Source organism: Maylandia zebra, linkage group LG20, assembly GCF_041146795.1.
Source record: "Maylandia zebra isolate NMK-2024a linkage group LG20, Mzebra_GT3a, whole genome shotgun sequence".
Taxonomy (NCBI): domain Eukaryota; kingdom Metazoa; phylum Chordata; class Actinopteri; order Cichliformes; family Cichlidae; genus Maylandia; species Maylandia zebra.
This window is the reverse complement of record NC_135186.1, coordinates 10,704,894-10,716,891: the sequence shown is the minus strand read 5'-3', so window position 1 is coordinate 10,716,891 and position 11,998 is coordinate 10,704,894. Positions and strand designations below refer to the sequence as shown.

At 41.6% G+C, this 11,998-nt stretch overlaps 1 long non-coding RNA gene across 1 annotated transcript; it reads right to left on the bottom strand.

The window, feature by feature from the left end:
- Positions 1 to 4: 4 nt before the first annotated feature.
- Positions 5 to 2,661, bottom strand: LOC112436687 (uncharacterized). The gene is made up of 6 exons (XR_013095010.1): positions 2,519 to 2,661; positions 1,870 to 2,004; positions 1,564 to 1,684; positions 913 to 1,019; positions 622 to 778; positions 5 to 136 (listed from the first exon to the last, which is right to left on the bottom strand). It is a non-coding gene; the product is annotated as an uncharacterized LOC112436687 (long non-coding RNA).
- Positions 2,662 to 11,998: the final 9,337 nt, after the last annotated feature.

Here is an 11,998-nt window from a genome sequence, read left to right as displayed (position 1 = left end):
AGCTAGAACCCACAACACAAACCCATCAGTTATCCTGCACTGGTGCGGGAAAGTGAAGCCAAGGATTCAATCCCAAAAACTGTGATTCCTTCAGTGTCTTCTGGAAGCTGGCTCCAAAAGCAAGTCAGCATCCAGTCTGGTAATAGAAATGGTTCTAATCTTTACAGTTTCTCAGATTGTAGTTTCTCAGGCAGCTTGTTAACATAATCAGCCCTTCACCTTCTTACCAGAATCATACAGTCTAAAACCTGCACGCCTCATCTGGGTAAGAAAGATGAAGTCATTGTGGAAGGACCTAGAACCTCCATTCCTTCTGTCAGTGATTTAATGAAAAGACCTCTGTGTCTATGAGAAAGTCTATTTTATGAATTTGGGCCATACTTTGCCTAAGAAAAGGAGTATGCTCACTGGCTGACATGCAAGCTGTTTCACAGTCATAGCCGTCCTCTTGTCACTGTGGGTTGTTTTGTTTTTTTTAAATCCAAGATAGCAACGGTGACAACATTTGTCTTAAACACTCGTGATCAGACTTCATCAACCAATCATGGTAGTCTTCAGCATCTTTTAAATTGTCTGTGGTCCAAGTATGGTCACTTCTGGCTCTCCTCAGTGTCACCTCACCTCTTCATTTGTGTGCAGGACGGCCAGTAGCTGGTCCTGCGGGGAGAGCAGAGCGCCTTCTTTCTGCAGAGAGAGACGAGGCAGGAGGCCACATTTCTGGTAGTAACGCTGAGCTGCCTGCTCACACAGCCACGACACAGAGCAGGAGTTGGCCTCACTGGGATGCAGAGCAATGACCGGCGATTAAACAGAAATTAAAAACAACAACAACAACAACAACAAAAAAACACTATACCAATCCGATTGGGATTTATTTTTATGTACTGCTCAAACTTAAAACTTTTCACCGACCTTTGTGGAACTGGGATCAGGAAGACGTCTTCCTGAACCCGGACCCTCATTCTGATTGGTGGAGGAAGTGACGTGGGCATAGGAGCAACCAAAGTTTGAGTTGGAGGCTAGAGTAAACAAAATAAAACATTCAAGCACTGTTAAAACATCTGTATTTAATGTCGTCAACTCTTTGTAGAAAGACAAAGCAGAGTCTGTGGAGGGATCAGAAAGTCTAAACATCAGGAAAGTAAAAGTTTGTCAGGTGATGCTACAAAACACCAAGGTATAACTATATATAAGATCCGAAATGGGCGATGTCATCTTTTACTCCTGGACAAAGCCCACGGCATCCAGGCTGCAGAAATATGTAAAAACAGCTCGCCCGTTTTGATCAGCTCGCGCTCATTTACTTCCACATTCATCACTGTTCAAAATGAATCAGAAATGAAGACACATCATCTTCAAGTTATATCCCCTAGTGACACTGAATTATAGTTATTCTCTCACTGAGTGTGCATTTCCTGAATAATTCATGTGTAGTCTCACTCTGACTATCACCTTTTCACACTTGGAGTGACTTATTCACAATCACTGTGTTGTGTGTATTTCCTTAGTTAGTGTTACTCCATCCGTAACTAACAAACAGCAAAAGAGCATTCCACTTCTGACCTAAGCATGGATAAGGAGAGGTGGGGGCGGTGTGTCTGATCTCCAATCGTCATCATCTGCATCCCCAAGCTGTTCTTTCTCTGAGAGAGGCCTCTACTGGACAGGGAGGAAACTGCAGATCCTGAAAGAAAAAGGGCACAACAAGCTAGAAAAGTGGGAAAAGCACGAAAAAGAAAAACCAAACAAACCCAGTCTAATCTGCAGGCCGTGTCCGAGTTCAAATACTTGTTTTGAATTCCAGCTGCAGAAGATAAGGCAGTTTCCTCTACTCTTGGCCCAGATGAGTGTGGTAAAAAGCAAACTTACAAATCAGATGTCCTTGCAGAGCCTTAACTCCATCCTGTACATCCGATATGGACTGAAGCTGTCTGGTGAGGCTTGCTATGAACACCAGCTGCCTGATAATGTTGATGACCCACTCTTTCTGTGAGCCAGCACAGCCTGTGTGTGTGGAGGGATGTCGGGAAAAAAACAAAACAAAAAAACAATTAGCCTGAATTAGGACTAGTTGTCATCATTTTTTTTCACATAGCCACGGTTTTTTCTATGGTCTGTTTTTGGGCCATTAATGTAGTTTGGTAACAGCATTATGCTTAAAAATGTTCATCTTTTACTGTTACCTGTTGTGGATCACAAAGTTTAAAACTACTTAAAAACACACACAAACACAACAAAGTAACTCCACCATGTGTCTATCCGGTCTTTAAGTGATGACGTGATCAATCCTACTTCTGGGCCCAAACTACTCTGCGTTTAATAAGGCTGTTGTGTTTTTAACATGTTTTAATGCTTTGTAACTTGTTCTATTTAATCTCAACAAGCCCCTTACAAAAAGTAAGTGATCACTGTCGGCCTCTCTCAGTTTTTATTACAACTATTCATTTTAAAGCTCAGTTTTTAAAACCTTACCATGTAACTACAGCCCAGGCAATGCAGCAGCACATTAATGACTAACCTGTATGTGGATGGATTATCTCAGTTGTTCTCTTGACTGAAGTTTGGTCCGTTTACAGCATCCTGCCATGCCACTGCATTTTTCCCTAACCATCGGGAAGCTACGGTGGCCCTGAGAGGCCAAACGGACTGCAACTTCAGAAAACACTTGCAAAACATTAACAGTGCAGTGAATCCTGCTTGTTCCGTAATATTCAAGACTGCAAACCGAGCAGCATCACTGACTTTCAGCCTGTTGTGTTTGTGGATATATGACTGACTTTAATTATCCACAAAATCATCAGATTCTCTGTAAGATTAAGGTCGACTATCTGGCGTATAAAGTAAAGGCTTTAAAACAAAGTAAATGCTGAAAGTACAAACATCGCTAATGTCACATAACTTTGCCGGCATGTGGCCAACAGTAATGTTCTAATGTTCCTCATTATTAAACATTAGCACATAAATAAGAGACATATTATTCAGAACTTACTTTTGAAAGTTTACTCTTTGGCCACTCCACTTCTTTGAAGTGTCCCCCAGTCCCAGTGCACTTGTTAGCATGTTTTGGTTCGTGCAACTGGTCCGTCCGGTTATTGTCTCCCCAGAAACATTTCTGTTGTATTTTTTTCCTATTTCCGTTGTGTTGTGTGTGCTTTTGCAGCGTTTTTCTTTTTGCAGCATTTTTCTTTTTGCAAGTGTTTTTCTTTTTGCAGCATTTTTCTTTTTGCAAGTGTTTTTCTTTTTGCAGCATTTTTCTTTTTGCAAGTGTTTTCTGAAGTTGCAGTCCGTTTGGCCTCTCAGGGCCACCGTACCTTTGTTTGGCCTGCTAGAATGGTGCCCGGAGGCCACGCCCCCTCCCGTGACATCACGTTCCAAAGCCCTATAGACAATAACACCAAATTTAAAAGAAAGAAGAAGAAAAAAGAATGTTACTGTTACATTTTGTTATGACATCATTATGATGTCATAGTAGTGAATCTATAAGTAGGGGTAAGAATCCCAAACTTTCAGTCAGTTTATTTGCAACACTCAAGATTGCAGCATTCAAAGGTAAACCTGAGAAACATTTTAAAACAGTTGAACCTTTAACACAGTCACTTCATCAACACTCTAACATGTCTCAGAGTAAACACGGCAAAAGTCAACAAGCTTACGCTGGCTTTACTACAATGGACCACCAAAATCCAGAGCCAAATTCTGAAGAAACACATTTCCAGCTTCCACTCAAGAGGAAGCGAGGCCCGGATTATGCTGCACAGAATTGCAGAAGTCCCGACAGCTGCTCTCCACCAAGGAAAAAGAGACGAATCTGTGAAGAAAAAACTGTGTTGAAAAGACGATACAGTCAGATTTCAAAAGGCAGCAAAAACAACTCTGAGAGCTACTCTCCAGAGAGAAAGAGGATGAGAATAGACACTGAGAAAAAAGAAACAGCAGTGACTCCGAGCATCCAAAAAGGTTCTTCTTCAAGGACTATCCAACTCCAAGTTCAGAAAAAGAACAATATGAACTTGAGTGATACCATAACCTCTCAAAACACACCAAAAGACAACAAGAGGCCAGAACAAGCAGCAGTGACACAGAGCATCCAGAAAAGTTCTTCGTCAAGGACTATCCAACACGTAGTTGAGAAAATGGACGTTACGACCTCGAGTGATACCATAACCTCTGAAAACACTCCAAAATACAACAAGAGGCCAGAACAAGCAGCAGTGACACAGAGCATCCAGAAAAGTTCTTTGTCAAGGAATATCCGACACGTAGTTGAGAAAATTAACGTTACGACCTCGAGTGATACCATAACCTCTGAAAACACTCCAAAATACAACAAGAGGCCAGAACAAGCAGCAGTGACACAGAGCATCCAGAAAAGTTCTTTGTCAAGGAATATCCGACACGTAGTTGAGAAAATTAACGTTACGACCTCGAGTGATACCATAACCTCTGAAAACACTCCAAAATACAACAAGAGGCCAGAACAAGCAGCAGTGACACAGAGCATCCAGAAAAGTTATGCGCCAAGGACTTTCCAACAACTAGTTGAGAAAATGGACGTTACAACCTCGAGTGATACCATAACCTCTGAAAACACTCCAAAATACAACAAGAGGCCAGAACAAGCAGCAGTGACACAGAGCATCCAGAAAAGTTCTTCGTCAAGGACTATCCAACACGTAGTTGAGAAAATGGACAATATGACCTTGAGTGATACCAAAACCTCTGAAAACACACTGAAAGACAACAAGAGGCCAGAACAAGCAGCAGTGACACAGAGCATCCAGAAAAGTTCTTCGTCAAGGACTATCCAACACGTAGTTGAGAAAATGGACAATATGACCTTGAGTGATACCAAAACCTCTGAAAACACACTGAAAGACAACAAGAGGCCAGAACAAGCAGCAGTGACACAGAGCATCCAGAAAAGTTCTTCGTCAAGGACTATCCAACACGTAGTTGAGAAAATGGACAATATGACCTTGAGTGATACCAAAACCTCTGAAAACACACTGAAAGACAACAAGAGGCCAGAACAAGCAGCAGTGACACAGAGCATCCGAAAAAGTTTTCCGCCAAAGAATATCCAACACCTAGTTAAAACAATGAACGATATGACCTTGGGTGATACCAAAACATCTGAAAACACACTGAAAGACAACAAGAGGCCAGAACAATCAGTAGTGACACAGAGCATCCAAAAAAGTCCCTGGTCCAGGACTATCCGACTCCCAGGTCAGAAAACAAACGATACGGCCTTGAGCGATACCAACACCTGTGAAAACACACCGAAAAAGAAAGAGAGCCCAGAAGACCAGAGAGAAACAAACGTGTGGATCATTGGGTCCAGTTACATTAGACGAGCCAAGGGTGAAGCAAAAGAGATTTTCGGAGAAAATTTCGGACTTAATACCAAAGTCCAGTGGTTTGGCAAACGAGGAATGCGCTGGGGGGGAGTCCTTCCTTGTTTTTATAAGGAGCTATCCACACAGAGCCCACCTGACATACTGGTAATCCATGCTGGGGGCAATGATTTGGGACTCTTTTCTGCTTATGAACTTTCTTCTGTCATTGAGAAGGAATTGATGCAATTGCACACAGAGTTCCCCTCAATGACAATTGCATATTCATCCATCAATGAGCGTCAAGTGTGGATATATGGAAATCCAGGCGAAATCAATAAGGACAGGAAGACTGTGAATGCCAGCATTAGAAAGGCTGTCGACCGCTTCGATGGAGTGATTATTGAGCATCCGCACATCAGGTTTTTTGACAACTCCATTTTTTTACACAACGGAGTTCGTTTCTCCAAGAAAGGAAATGAACTGTTTCTGACAAGCATCCGCACGGCCATCCAGAAAAGTCTTCAGTCACGTCACTGAAAACTGACTTGAGACATTTCTTTCACAGTCCAGAAAACCATACGTTGTTCATTTTAGGCAATGTGAGCAACATATAGCTAACGTGTGCTCTCTTTTTTCTTTTCCTCTGCCTCTCACCCCCCAACCAGTCATGACAGATGGCTGCCCCTTTCTTAGCCTGGTTCTGTCAAAGGTTTCTCCCTTTTTATAAGGGAGTTTTTCCTTTCCACCGTTGCCCAGCGCTTGCTATTAAAGGAGATCATTCGATTGTTGGGGTTGATAGTTTAGAATCTAAACTAAACTAATAAACATAAAACATCAGGTGAGGGGTTCACATAGCATGGAGCACTACAAAAATTACAAATAAAAACATGTAATTGGTGGCAAATCAAAAATAAAATAAAAAAAATTGAAAAATATCTCTTACTGCTCTGTTTATTTCCTTAAATGAACACTTGTACTTTTTGTCATAGAAGAATAAGAATATTAATATAAATATGAACACCAAGGCGTTCCCAGGCCAGCCGAGAGATATAATCTCTCCAGCCTGTCTTGGGTCTGCCCCGGGGCCAAATGCCTGGTGGCACCCTTGCCTCCATGGGCACCTTAACTCATCACTTTTGGCGCAGAGAATGTATTTTATGAACTAATATTAGTAGGCTGAAGCCTTTTATTTGAGCTGTGATTGTTTTTGTTATTAAGATACATATTAATATGTTTTTTTAAGGATCAAGATGTGGGTTTGTTTTTCCAGCTTTGTTAACAGTTGTTTTTTCAGAGATCAGATGTCCTCACAGGACAACATATACAAAAATATGATTTTACAGAATATGATGCATTGGTGTGGATTAAACAGTGTAATAGTTTTGATATTTACCTTAAAGAGCAGTAACCTTAATCAATATTGCACAGATAGAGAAAATCAGCAAAGTTATTGGCTTTAGTTTTGATATTTTGCCAGTAAAACAGTTTTATGTCTCCTGAGGTCTTTTCATTGTTTTATTGTTTCTTTTGCTAAAGAAAAATATCCCTGCCATTCCTCATTGTTAGCTAATCATGAATCCATCACTGGATCACACCCAATTGCTAGCACAATAATCATGTTTAAGGTTGTGAGCTGGTGTCTGATTTGTGTTTTCGTTAAATTAAGGCATCATCTGCACAAATGAACCACTTCATCAGAAAACAGAAAACTAAGTGTCTGTCATGGTCCTGAGTCTGTGTTGCCTTATGCTTTTGTTCATTCCGAGTATGTATTCTGCTGTGATTTTGCCATTTGTTAGGTTTCTGTTCTTTACCTGCCTGCTCCCACTTCTGTGTTCCCTCTGTCTGTCCTCGGTGTTATTGTGTCTACTTATGAGTCCGCCTGTCAAGTTCAGTGCCCTGTCTGGTTCTCTGTCCTGTTTTATTCTGAAAGTTCATGTTTCATGTCAGTGTGTTCAGTTTTACCACTCCCCTGTCTCGTTAGCCTAATTTCTCCCAGCTGTGTCTCCCTCCTCTGGCCCATTCCCTGATTACTCCCCGTGTATTTAAGCCCTGTGTTTTCCTGTGCTCTCTGTTGCGTTGTCTGTTTAACTCCATGTCCGTCTGCATAATTCTGTGTAACCTGGTGTTCAGTCTGCGTCTCTCCGCCATCTTTCTTTGTGCATTTTGTTCCTCCTCCCGTGCGTGTTTGGTAGTGATGGGCAGATGAAGCTTCATGAAGCACTGAAGCTTTTCATCCAATTGGTTCACTCCAGTGCAAAGCTTCTTGAAGCTTCATTTGCTCTATTAGGACACCTACTGGACGTAAAAATATTAGTTGGCATGAATTTGAAGAGTGTGGCCTTTTGCACACAGCCTGTAAATGTCAACAACAAAAGGAGTGTGTAAAACATCTATATTGTATTGATGGCAGCATACTGTGTATATTTATACTGGCAGTATGGAAAATGATCATTTGGAAATGCTTAAAATGGAAATGATCATTTACTGTGAGGTGTGGTGTGGTTGGGGGTGTGGACAGTGGTTGTGCTTTTGTAACGTTGAGGTATGGACAGCTACACACTGAGGCTTTGAGCCTCAGTCCTGCCCACGTTTTATTCTGTAAAAACTAAATTTTCACTGCTTTTATGACCTTTTAGTGGGGAGAACATAGCTAGGATTTAATGATTTCACAAATCTTTTGAATCCTTTGTCCTCCACAATGCTAAATGGCTGGGAGTCCTCAATCACCATGCTAACCAGGTCTTCATCTATTGGAGATTGTTCTCCTGAGGAAAGACAATAAAGACAAAGCACAAATATAAATATCACACACGGAACGTATTACAGTTGTATAATATTGTTATATCATTTAGTAACATTACTGCATCCTATATTATCATTGCATTTGATGGCTCACCTTGTCTTGCTCCACAATTGGTGTTCCCCTTATTCTCATGCAAAGCTCTGTAGTGCCTAAGCATGGATGAGGTGTTGTTGTTATATCCCAGCTCCCTGGCACATAGCAAACACTTCACCTTGTACAAAAGTAAAGCCGCTTAACATAAATTGTATTGCACCATCATTATTATGAAAATACATCTTCTGTAGAAATTTACATACCTTGTTGGGAGGAATAAAATCAAAATGTTCCCACACAGGGGAGGACATCCTCCTCTTCTTAGCTGGCTCCATTCTCTCCTGACTTTCTCTCCTCACTCTCATAAACCTCCAAACTGTCTCCAAACTCTCACTAACCGCAACTCTCCATCAAACACCTACATTTTGAATGAAGTCTGAGGGGTTTATATTGTTGTCATATCTCGCGACAAAGTTCGAACCACTTCATGAACCAGTCACGTGGTACAGCCGGGCAGCGAGGCTTCGGACGTCATCATTTTCAGCTCTTCCCATAAATGAAGCAAGCCTCGATACGCGCATCGCGGAAACGCCCCCTCCATTACTCGACACAAGCTTCGAAGCCTCGATACAGAACGTCACATCACTAGTGTTTGGTTTAAGTTGAGTTCTTTAGGTTTCCCCAGTTTAGGTTTGTTTGCTCCCCGCTCTGCTCCTCCTGTTTTTGTCACCTTATCACCTCTGTAAATAAACATTCACTCGCACCCCAGCCAGTGCCTGCATTTTGGATCCTTTTCTCAATTCACCACACGACTGCTGCGCAGCCGTGAAAGTGTCTGATGCTAAAATACCACATATGTTCCCTCCTATAACAAAAATTAAAAACTAAGGATTGTTTACAGTATGATATTTTTTATCAGATATGTTCCCATTAGTTTGTGTAGGAATTATTAAACTGCATAGTGACAACCAAAAAACTGGTTCACTCACACCTTAGACCGATGTTGGACAACATGCCTTCCTCTAATGTTAAGTCAGTCTTTGCATTTTTTCCAGGTAACTCCCACAGGCATGACATGATGATTAAAGCTTGGATGTGTAATCTGTCGTGTGTATTATGTGCTCTCCAGCAAGATAAATTCATGTTTTTTATATAGTTTAACAAAACTGTTTGCAACATAGGGTACAGAGGCCTGTTGATTCAAACAGGTTTGTTTAGATGCACCTTTTTTGAGTGCATGTTTTGTATGATAAGTTTTAATCTAAATAAACACTTTAATTAGTAGCTTTAAATAACAGTCATCATACCCTGCAGAATTAGAGACGGAGCAGCTGGGCTATGTAAAAAGCATAAGGGGGCGTGTTCGCAGTCATGTCCAGAGACGCTCCACCACGAGTTACTACTGAGCAGACTCTGGCTCCAAAAGTGGAACATGGCAGCGCCCACAAGCGGGATATTTTGGCTTCATTTTCGCAGAATGGGAGGAAGTGCTGTCGCATCGTTCATCTTTTTATACAGTAATTGGTTAGGACCAATCAGCCAAACAGCAATCTTCTCCTCAAGAAATTTCAAAAATATACAAAACAATATATATAACTTCATAAGTCGACAAAAATAAAATCCAGAAAAATCATGTCGCTTTTCAGATTCATGATTCTTTCGGTTGCATCATAAAGATGTTTCAAGTTCAAGTTTATACACTTAACCTTAAGTTGAGGTCTTTCATGTTTCTTTAACAAAAAAAATCCCTATTCAGAAATCTCTCTTCTATATGATGGTATGTGTGTGGAAATGTGTATGCGTGTCTGTGAATGTACAACGGACCACACAGCAAGCATTTGTTTGGCCTGCTAATATGGCGCCTCGAGCAAAAATCCTGGCCACGCCCCATCCCTTAAGATCCCGCTCCAAAGTCCTGTTAACCTACGGATCTACAAAGAAGATGCTGCACTTTTAACTCTGAGGGAGATGGAGAATGAGCCTATTTCTAAAAAAGTGGAGTGTGTTCCTTTAAGTACTATATTGTATATATTGTCAAAAACTAAAGTGTACACACACACACACACACACACAGTTCAGTTCTACAGTTCTTGGCAAGCTCCTTTGACTACGATGACCTGAATGACTGAGAACCTTCACAGACAAATCTCTTAAAATGTTTCCAATAATGAAACATTTCAATGTAATGTAGACAAAAACGAAAAATAAAAAGATAGTTATGGATCAGGACTCCCCGATCCTTACTGCGCATGTGCAAAGTTGGACCGTACAAATCGGGTCTATCCGAATATGCGATGTCTTGATAAACCAAGCAGATATTTGAAATTTACACAGCTACTTTCTCGCCTGAAGATATGTTAAAAGTTTATTTTGTGACCCAGAAAGATTAATAAGACTAATTTTAAAACTCAGTAGCAGCCACCATTGTTGGCAGCTGAAATTTGGCTGGGCCGCGCTATGAATTCTGGGATATGGTGAGCCACGAAGGACACACCCGACCCATCCTTCAAATTCGGGGAAATGAAGGACGCATTTGTCGGGGGGGCCAAGATGGCGGAATAAGCGGTTGTACAATCTGCGGGTCTGATTAGGAAACGGGATTTTGATGTCCTGAAAAATACTTTACTGACAAACAGTTACTCCAAAAGGAAGTAGAACGCAATCGAAACCCCCCGGAAGCTACTTTGAAAGACCCTCAGACGGACACAAAGATAAACTTAGAGCAATAAAAATGGCTAACCCCAAGCTAGCAGGTAGCCTTTCCGATCACGATTTAAACCTTGCTGCTATGCAAGAAGCATGTGAGGAGGAAGATATAGAAGAGATGGAACTTCAACAAGAAATCGCAAGACCCATGGGTGACCACACTCCGTTACCAAGTCCCAATCCCAAGAAAATGAAAAGCAAAACTACCGGGAAGCAGGTGAGCATCGAGAATATACAGGGAGTGCAGAATTATTAGGCAAATGAGTATTTTGTCCACATCATCCTCTTCATGCATGTTGTCTTACTCCAAGCTGTATAGGCTTGAAAGCCTACTACCAATTAAGCATATTAGGTGATGTGCATCTCTGTAATGAGAAGGGGTGTGGTCTAATAACATCAACACCCTATATCAGGTGTGCATAATTATTAGGCAACGTCCTTTCCTTTGGCAAAATGGGTCAAAAGAAGGACTTGACAGGCTCACAAAAGTCAAAAATAGTGAGACAACTTGCAGAGGGATGCAGCAGTCTCAAAATTGCAAAGCTTCTGAAGCGTGATCATCGAACAATCAAGCGCTTCATTCAAAATAGTCAACAGGGTTGCAAGAAGCGTGTGGAAAAACCAAGGCGCAAAATAACTGCCCATGAACTGAGAAAAGTCAAGCGTGCAGCTGCCAAGATGCCACTTGCCACCAGTTTGGCCATATTTCAGAGCTGCAACATCACTGGAGTGCCCAAAAGCACAAGGTGTGCAATACTCAGAGACATGGCCAAGGTAAGAAAGGCTGAAAGACGACCACCACTGAACAAGACACACAAGCTGAAACGTCAAGACTGGGCCAAGAAATATCTCAAGACTGACTTTTCTAAGGTTTTATGGACTGATGAAATGAGAGTGAGTCTTGATGGGCCAGATGGATGGGCCCGTGGCTGGATTGGTAAAGGGCAGAGAGCTCCAGTCCGACTCAGACGCCAGCAAGGTGGAGGTGGAGTACTGGTTTGGGCTGGTATCATCAAAGATGAGCTTGTGGGGCCTTTTCGGGTTGAGGATAGAGTCAAGCTCAACTCCCAGTCCTACTGCCAGTTTCTGGAAGACACCTTCTTCAAGCAGTGGT